The sequence below is a fragment of the Oratosquilla oratoria genome, chromosome 15, assembly GCF_046742065.1.
Source record: "Oratosquilla oratoria isolate Oo_2021 chromosome 15, ASM4674206v1, whole genome shotgun sequence".
NCBI lineage: Eukaryota > Metazoa > Arthropoda > Malacostraca > Stomatopoda > Squillidae > Oratosquilla > Oratosquilla oratoria.
This window is the reverse complement of record NC_134791.1, coordinates 462501-470000: the sequence shown is the minus strand read 5'-3', so window position 1 is coordinate 470000 and position 7500 is coordinate 462501. Positions and strand designations below refer to the sequence as shown.

Here is a 7500-nt window from a genome sequence, read left to right as displayed (position 1 = left end):
TACAAACGTGTACACACACATACACATACAAACACACACACACACACAATCTCACTCACACACACACACACACACACACACACACACACACACACACACACACACACACACAATCTCACTCACACACACACACACACACACACACACACACACACACACACACACAAACTTCCACACACACAAACTTCCACACACATTCCTCCAATTTCCATCATCCTAATGGAGTGAGGAAAGTGAAGGATGATTCTTATAGTTGTGGAATTAGCTACGGGTTGATCATTTGCGTGAGTGAAAGAGATAGAGGGAGAAATGTAATCATATATAATGTATTGGTCTCGTGAAAAAATCCCATGGCGTCAACCAGAATAAAATCAATTAGCACGCGATAGGTGAAGGGGGGGGGGGGCTTAACCGAGCCTGTAGATTGCTGGGTTATGTCTTTGTCACGGTCAAGACGGTGTTTCTTCGACCGGACGGTTGTTTGACAGTTTTCGGTTTTTAGTAGAAATCCACCCCACATCTCAGAGCGGTACTGTCGGTTCTTTCAATAAACAGTGTGTATGTGTGTGTGTAGAGGGGTTATACAAGATACAGTCACTCCAATTGCACATATTTTTGTATTTTATTTCTTGTATTTAAGACTCAAACTTATTATGGTCATTATCACTATATTAGATATTGATGTAGATGGTCAGTTATCCTCGTTGAACTTGGAACTATGGGGTGGTTGTTAAAATGATTTAATGCATGAATGTGTGTGTGTGTGTGTGTTTTGGCTCGGCTATCCCCCCTTCTTATACTGGGGAAAGAACCTTTGGTGTGTAACTTCTCTGTGGTTCAGTTACTATTCTGAGCAAATGGGCTTGCACCGCCAACATTACACCAGCATCACAACCTCTGCCACAAATACCACCACCATCACTACTACCACCATCATCCACCATCCACCACTATTGCCACCATCACCACCACACCCGGAAAGAGCGATGTCTAAAGCCCCAATTAAACACCATTTCCCGCTACATTTACACACACACACACACACACGCACACGCACGCACGCACGTACACACAGGCTATAATATGTAACGTAAGTCGCCATATTGAGGGTGTTGAAGTTGCCAGCGACGGCGAATGACATCTTACTGAAAAGAGCCCACCAACCCTCTCAACACGGTACCACACTTCGCTGCTTGTGTTCTGGCTAAAGGCGGCTAATTCCATCCATCCACGGGGTCGGTCTGGGTCCTGGAAGGGGTATCCTTGGGTCGCGACCCCACCATGGAGGGGGCGATAGTCCCCCGTAGGTGTATAAAATTGCTTGTGTCCGGAAGTGAGGTGGGTTTTTGTGTGTCGCTGTGTTGAAGAGTTGGGGGGCCGAGTGGAAGCCTTGTGACACTCCCCGTCCCCGCTCTCTGTTGTTTCTGGCACGGACAGACTACTCTTGGGGAGGATGGGGGGGGGGGAGAGCTCGGCTAAGGTGGTCTTGCCCGTCATGAAATGGGGGAGATTGGGGAGAAAGTAGGGGGAAGGTATCTTTATGCTCACCTTCCCCCCACCCCTATGGGGGGATTGCTTGGCGAGCTTCCATGGAGGTGCCGGAATCATCCTCACGGTGCTAGTCTAGACCTTGTGGTCCGGGTGATCATGTGACTGTGGCGCGTTGGTTTCTGTCTCATTTCGCAAGATAAATGACTGGGGCTCGAATGCAGTGGGGGGGTAGTGGTGACGGCCACTTGCCCCTGCCCATCAGAAAACGCTGGGCAAAGGTGGTGGCTTCGGCCCTAGCTAAGCGCCTTGTGGGGAGGGGGAACTTTTGGTCCATAACCGGGCCCATTCATGATAAATAAACATGAATATGTAATAAAAATGACGTAAACTTACCAGATGAAAGGGTCTGTCATTGACGTGAATAAAATCGCCAGGTGGCATCCAGAACAAAAGGTAAAGTGCCACGGGGTGAGGAAGGAGAGGGAGTGGCGTTACGTGGCGCCAGGGAAGCGAGTTAAGTCGCCTGGCGCCAGTGGGGGCGGAGCTGAAAAGTGCCACCGGGTACCCTAGGGGGGCCGCGGGGTCCCTCGAAGGGGTCGGACGCTGAAGGGAGCGAAGACGGCGGTGAGAAGGGCCTCCAGGTGCGGAAGGGATGAGTAGAGTGGTCGAAGGTTTGTATCCCCTCAATGCGGTGACGCTCCTCCGACCTGAATAGAATCGCTTGACAAGGAAGATTTATTGATTTATTATCTATTTTGTTATATATATATATATATATATATATATATATATATATATATATATATATACTGTATATTATTATTATTACTTCGGTTGACGTTGGGATGATATTTTATTATTTATAATTTCAATTTTATTTATATGTATTCACTATATATATATATATATATGTGTGTGTGTGTGTGTGTGTGAAGGAAAAATAGCTAGACAGCTTACTGTAAATTGAATTCGCAATATTGGGAATCGGTAAAACGTTGTAAATTTTGGAAAATTTCTAATACCAGAAGCTTTCGTTCCGAATACTTGGAACTTCTGATTTTCCGAGAGAACTCGGTACCATCTCCTCTCGTCAGCTGAATAGAATCACCTGTCGTCAACCAGAATAAAATCATTGTTTCACTCTGCGTCGATTTTATTCCCGCAAGGAGTTGCATGGGGGGGGGGTCACGGTCGGCAGGCGACCCCCATTCAGGCTTGGGGGCGCGGGGAGGGGGGGGGCAGACCCTCAGGTGAATGGAATCGCTTCGGTGGGAAGGACCGACTCTTGATTACGTCATCGAAAAGTTGAAGGGGGCTGATGACGTCATAACGATCGGGGGTGGGGGGGCGTCGTGGTCCGTTGGGAAGGGGGCTGGGCTCACTCTCCCATCAGCATAGTAACGTTGGACTCACAAGGCTGGTGGCACACTGAGTATGTAAGGGGGCATTCGTGACACCCCTGCGGACCAGAGGCACCAGTAAGTTTTGTACCCTTCGACCTTGACCACGTCCGTGACCAGGATAGAAGCGCTGGTTAAACCTGAATAAATAGTGTCAGGGTGTATGCTGTGGTTGGAGAAAGTTATAAGGGCGAAAGGGATTTTATTGATTTGTATTTTATTTTTTTGTCAGCTCATGAGGATTTTAGTCAGGGAGTGGAATCTCCTTAAAACGGGTCTTGATCAACTGCAAATAGTTCTCTCTATTGGGAAGTTTCCAGTAATCGGAAGTTTTCAATATTCGGAAATTTACATTATTTGGAAGTTTATTTGAAGGTTTCTTGTAATAGGAAGTTTCCTGTAATCGGAAGTTTCCAGTATTTAGAAGTCTTCAGTAATCGCAGTTCTATAGTATTGGGAAGTTCCAATATTCGGAAGTCTTTATTAAAAAAAAATGTACCAAACACGTTTCCTGAAGGCGTTATAGGTTCGACTATTGGAATTGTGTGTGTGTGTGTATGTATATATATATATATATATATATATATATATATATATATATATATATATTCTATGTATGTATGCATGTATTGTCGGAAAATTTCGAACACCGGACTCAGAGTAACTGATTTACTACCGACGTTTCGAACCCTGTCCGGGGTTCGTCTTCAGGGTTATACAATGTCAGCAAAAAGTAATGATTGTATAACCCTGAAGATGAACCCCGGACAGGGTTCGAAACGTCGGTAGTAAATCTGTTACTCCAAGTCCGGTGTTCGAAAATTCCCCGATAACATGACTCCTGGACTCCAGCTCTTTACGAATGTATGTATACATATACAGTATATATCTGTGTGTGTATATATAACATTATTTTTATTTGTATTCATCTGTTTATTTATTTATTTATTTTTTATTTATTATACTTTATTCATTTATTATTATGATAATTTTTTAATATTCCGATTGCGGAGAACTATCCGGCCAGGGTCTGGTGTATCAGTGGTGGAGGGATAGTGGTGATACTGTCCGTGGGGGGAAGGAATAGTGTTATTCTAAGTGGATAGTCACGGGAGTTTGCTTAGACTAAGTTGTAACTATTCTTGCTTCTATGTTAGGTAACTCAACGCGCAAAACATTGTGATGATATTTGGCACCCACTTTGGAAGAGGAGGAGGAGGAGGAGGAAGGGAAGAGTGGAAGAGGAAGGAAAGGAAGAGAGGGAAGGGAAGAGTGGAGGAGGAAGATGATGGAGAAATGTCTGGAGGAGGAGGAGGAGAAAAAATGGAGGAAGAAGAAAAGGAGGAAGGGAGGGAAGAGAGAAAATAAGTGATAATAATGAAGGAAGAGAAAAAGAGAAGAAAAGTAATGTAACGGAAGAGGAGGAGAAGAAGGAGGAGGGAGAAGCCGTCATAATGGAGGAAGAATCGAAAGGAGGAGGGGAGGAGGAGGAGGAGGGCAACAAAAAGGGAGAGGTGAGAATGGAGGAGAGTGGGTGGATCTGATGAGGCCAAATGGAGGACATATCCGGTCGATGGGAGGAAACATGAAGGGAGGGAGGGAGGGAGGGACTGTAGGGAGAGAGGGAGGTGTAACAACGTACAGGGTCTTACAAAAGTGTTGTCAGTGGCTGTATATGGCAGAAAGGTGTGTGTGTGTTTTTGTTTGTTTGAATAAGTGGGTTGAAATTTCACAGGGAGTGTGGAATAGGACCCTGGGAGTGGGAAATAGGACACAGGGAGTTGGGAAATAGGACACAGGGAACAAGTATAGGACACAGGGAGTTGGGAAATAGGACACAGGGAACAAGTATAGGACACAGGAATTTGGGGATAAGACATAGGAAGTGAGGGATAGGTCACAGTGGATCGAGAGAGTACACGAGGGGAATAGGAAAAGGAATTGGGAGGTATTCTCAATCCCCCCATTCTTCCCCCAAGGCCATTCACCCAATCCCATTCATTCTCAGATCCTCCCTTTTTCCACAACCCCCTTTCACCCTGAACGCCCCCACCCTCAACCCCCCCTTTCACCCTCAACTTTCCCCTTCCCCCCCTCAAACACCCGTTCACCCTCAACTTCCCCCTTCCCCCCTTAGATCCCCGTTCACCCTCAAACCTCGTCACCCACAGCTCCCTCCTTTGCCCACAAATCATCACCCTCAACTCGCCCCTTTCACCCTCATCTCCTTTCCCGTTCACCCTCAACACTTTTCACTCTCAACACTCCTTTCACTCCCAACTCTCCCCTTGACCTTCAACTCACCCCCCCTTCACCCTCAACTCACCCCTTCACCTTCAATCCCCCCCTTCACCCACAACTCACCCCCTGGCGTTCACCGCACCTGTTCGGGAGCCTCAAAGGGGCGTGTCCTCCATGTGACACTTTAGTCATCGTTTCAACACGTCGACCAGTTGAGGTTCGCCAACTTGCATGCACTCGCCACTTGAAGAAAGTTCCCGCCGCTTTTAAGTGTCGCCAGCCGTAAAAACTCGCCACTTTCGGGGCCGCCAGCGAACACGGGACACTTTAAAGTTGCCAGGTGGGAAGGTTCGCCACTTTCTAAGGTCGAAGACTGACTTAGTGTACTGTTAACCAAATGGGGGTTGCCATCTTGACATAGCCGCCTTGTTAGGGATTCCAACTCGAAATATCCGCCATTTTGTAGGTTAATCTCCAACTGCCCGACACTTGTGGGTTGCCAACTGGGGATCTCTACCTGTGACCACCTGTTCCTTGAGGTGAGGCACCTTAAAACGTCTGGGGGGCGGGGTAGGTGAACACGAGGCCACCTTAGATCCGCACAAGTCAAAACTCCTCCTCCTCCTCCAGGACGTCGGAGAGGATCGTCTCCCTGCCGCCCATTACCATAATCTCTTCTCCATTTGTAGTGCGGCCTCGGAAGGCCGGTTCCCAGTCTCCGGGCCGGGCCCAACATCACTCTCTATCAACTTTGACAAACTTCCCTCCACTTTTTCTCGCATGGAGGGATGACAACCGGCAGCTGTTCCCTCCTACTCCACCTCCTCTTCGTCCTCCTCCTCTTCCTCTTCTTCGCCGTTGACATAGAAACATAATCCACATTAAAACGACAGACAACAGTGCATCGTTTCTTCCCTGTGGCAGGGGCTGAGGATCGTTGCCGGATTCTTTGGGGCTTCACTCAGTGAAGTCTGAGCCAGTTGTTATTTCTATCATTACTATGATAATAATAATGAGAAAAATGAGGTTGATATTAATGATAATAATGCATGATAATGAAGATGGTCCTTTTATATATGTGCCATCATTTGTAAATAATTTGTAAGAAGGCCATACATAGTGAGTTGCGAATATTAGAGATTCCCAATATTGGGAAGAAACACGTTTGCCACAGTCTTGATATACGAAACGAGCTCACGTCAATTTCAAAACCCTTCCCTCTTTATATTGGAGAGTTCCCAATTTCAGAAAATCCTGATAATGGAGAGAGAGAGAGCCATCTGTTTGTCGGCCAAGGGTTGTTGATGCGAGCGCGGGAGTCTGTCATCGACGTCAGCGGCACTAAATTGCTCGGTGCCTTGGATTGCGACGCCTAACGATGAGGTTGTAAATGTCTTGACAGGTTTTAAAACCCTAAAGGGAGAAATGCTCCCCCCTCCCTTATCCCCCCATTCACTCGCACACCCCTCTCCCTGCCCCTGCCATCCCCCCTTTACTTCCCCACAGCTCTCATACCCCTTTTATCCGCCATTACACCCCTACCCCTCTCCCACCATCTCCATTTACCATCCCAGTTTCCACCCTCATTACCCTAGCTTTCACTCCCCCCTTTCACCCATATCCCCCTTTACGCCCCCATCATCCCCTTTTACCAGCCCAGCTCCCATCCCCCTTTACCACACCATGCCCCCACAAACCCCCTTCCCCCCCCGCTCCCCAAGACCCCACCATCCCCTTTACCGCTTCCCCATCGCCAAACACCCCCAGCTCCAACTTTCCTTCTACTCCCTCGATCTCCCCACAGAAGCTCGAAAGAGTTCGAGTGAAATAACCATGAACTCGATCATTAATCCCATTACTGAATTAAATCGCTTGGCGGCAGCCAGAACGAGATGCAAAAGTCTTTTGCAACAATATCCTTCGTTAGATTTGGTCCTTGCAATGCACGGCCGTGGGGTGGGGGAGGTTGTCTCCCCCACCTCCTCACCTGATTAAAATCACCTGGCGGCACACCTGAACCACGTGTGTGAGCCCCTGGGGTACGAGGGTTGTTTTGTGTGTTGTTTGTTTTGGTGACGTTGATGGCCTCGCAGGGAGGTGCAGTAATTGTTCAGAAAACGGTAAAATGAATAAATGAAACAAGAAGTAAATGAAGTAAATAGATGAAAACTAGATAAGTTCATTTAATAAAATGAAAAAAGAAATTAGCGAAGTAAATAGGTAATAGAAAGTAGATAAGTAAATTGAATAAAAATGGAAGTTAAATGAAAATAAGTGGAAAACGTAGATTGTGTTTTTTGAAAAGAATTTATCTGATTTTATCATTTTATTTTACTTATTCTTTATTTATTTATTTGTTTGTTTTTTA

At 46.5% G+C, this 7500-nt stretch overlaps 1 protein-coding gene across 1 annotated transcript in view; it reads left to right on the top strand.

The window, feature by feature from the left end:
• The window catches only part of LOC143033221 (uncharacterized), a 158269-nt gene that overhangs the window by 150047 nt on the left and 722 nt on the right, over positions 1-7500 (top strand). The gene's annotated exons all lie outside the window — the stretch shown is intronic.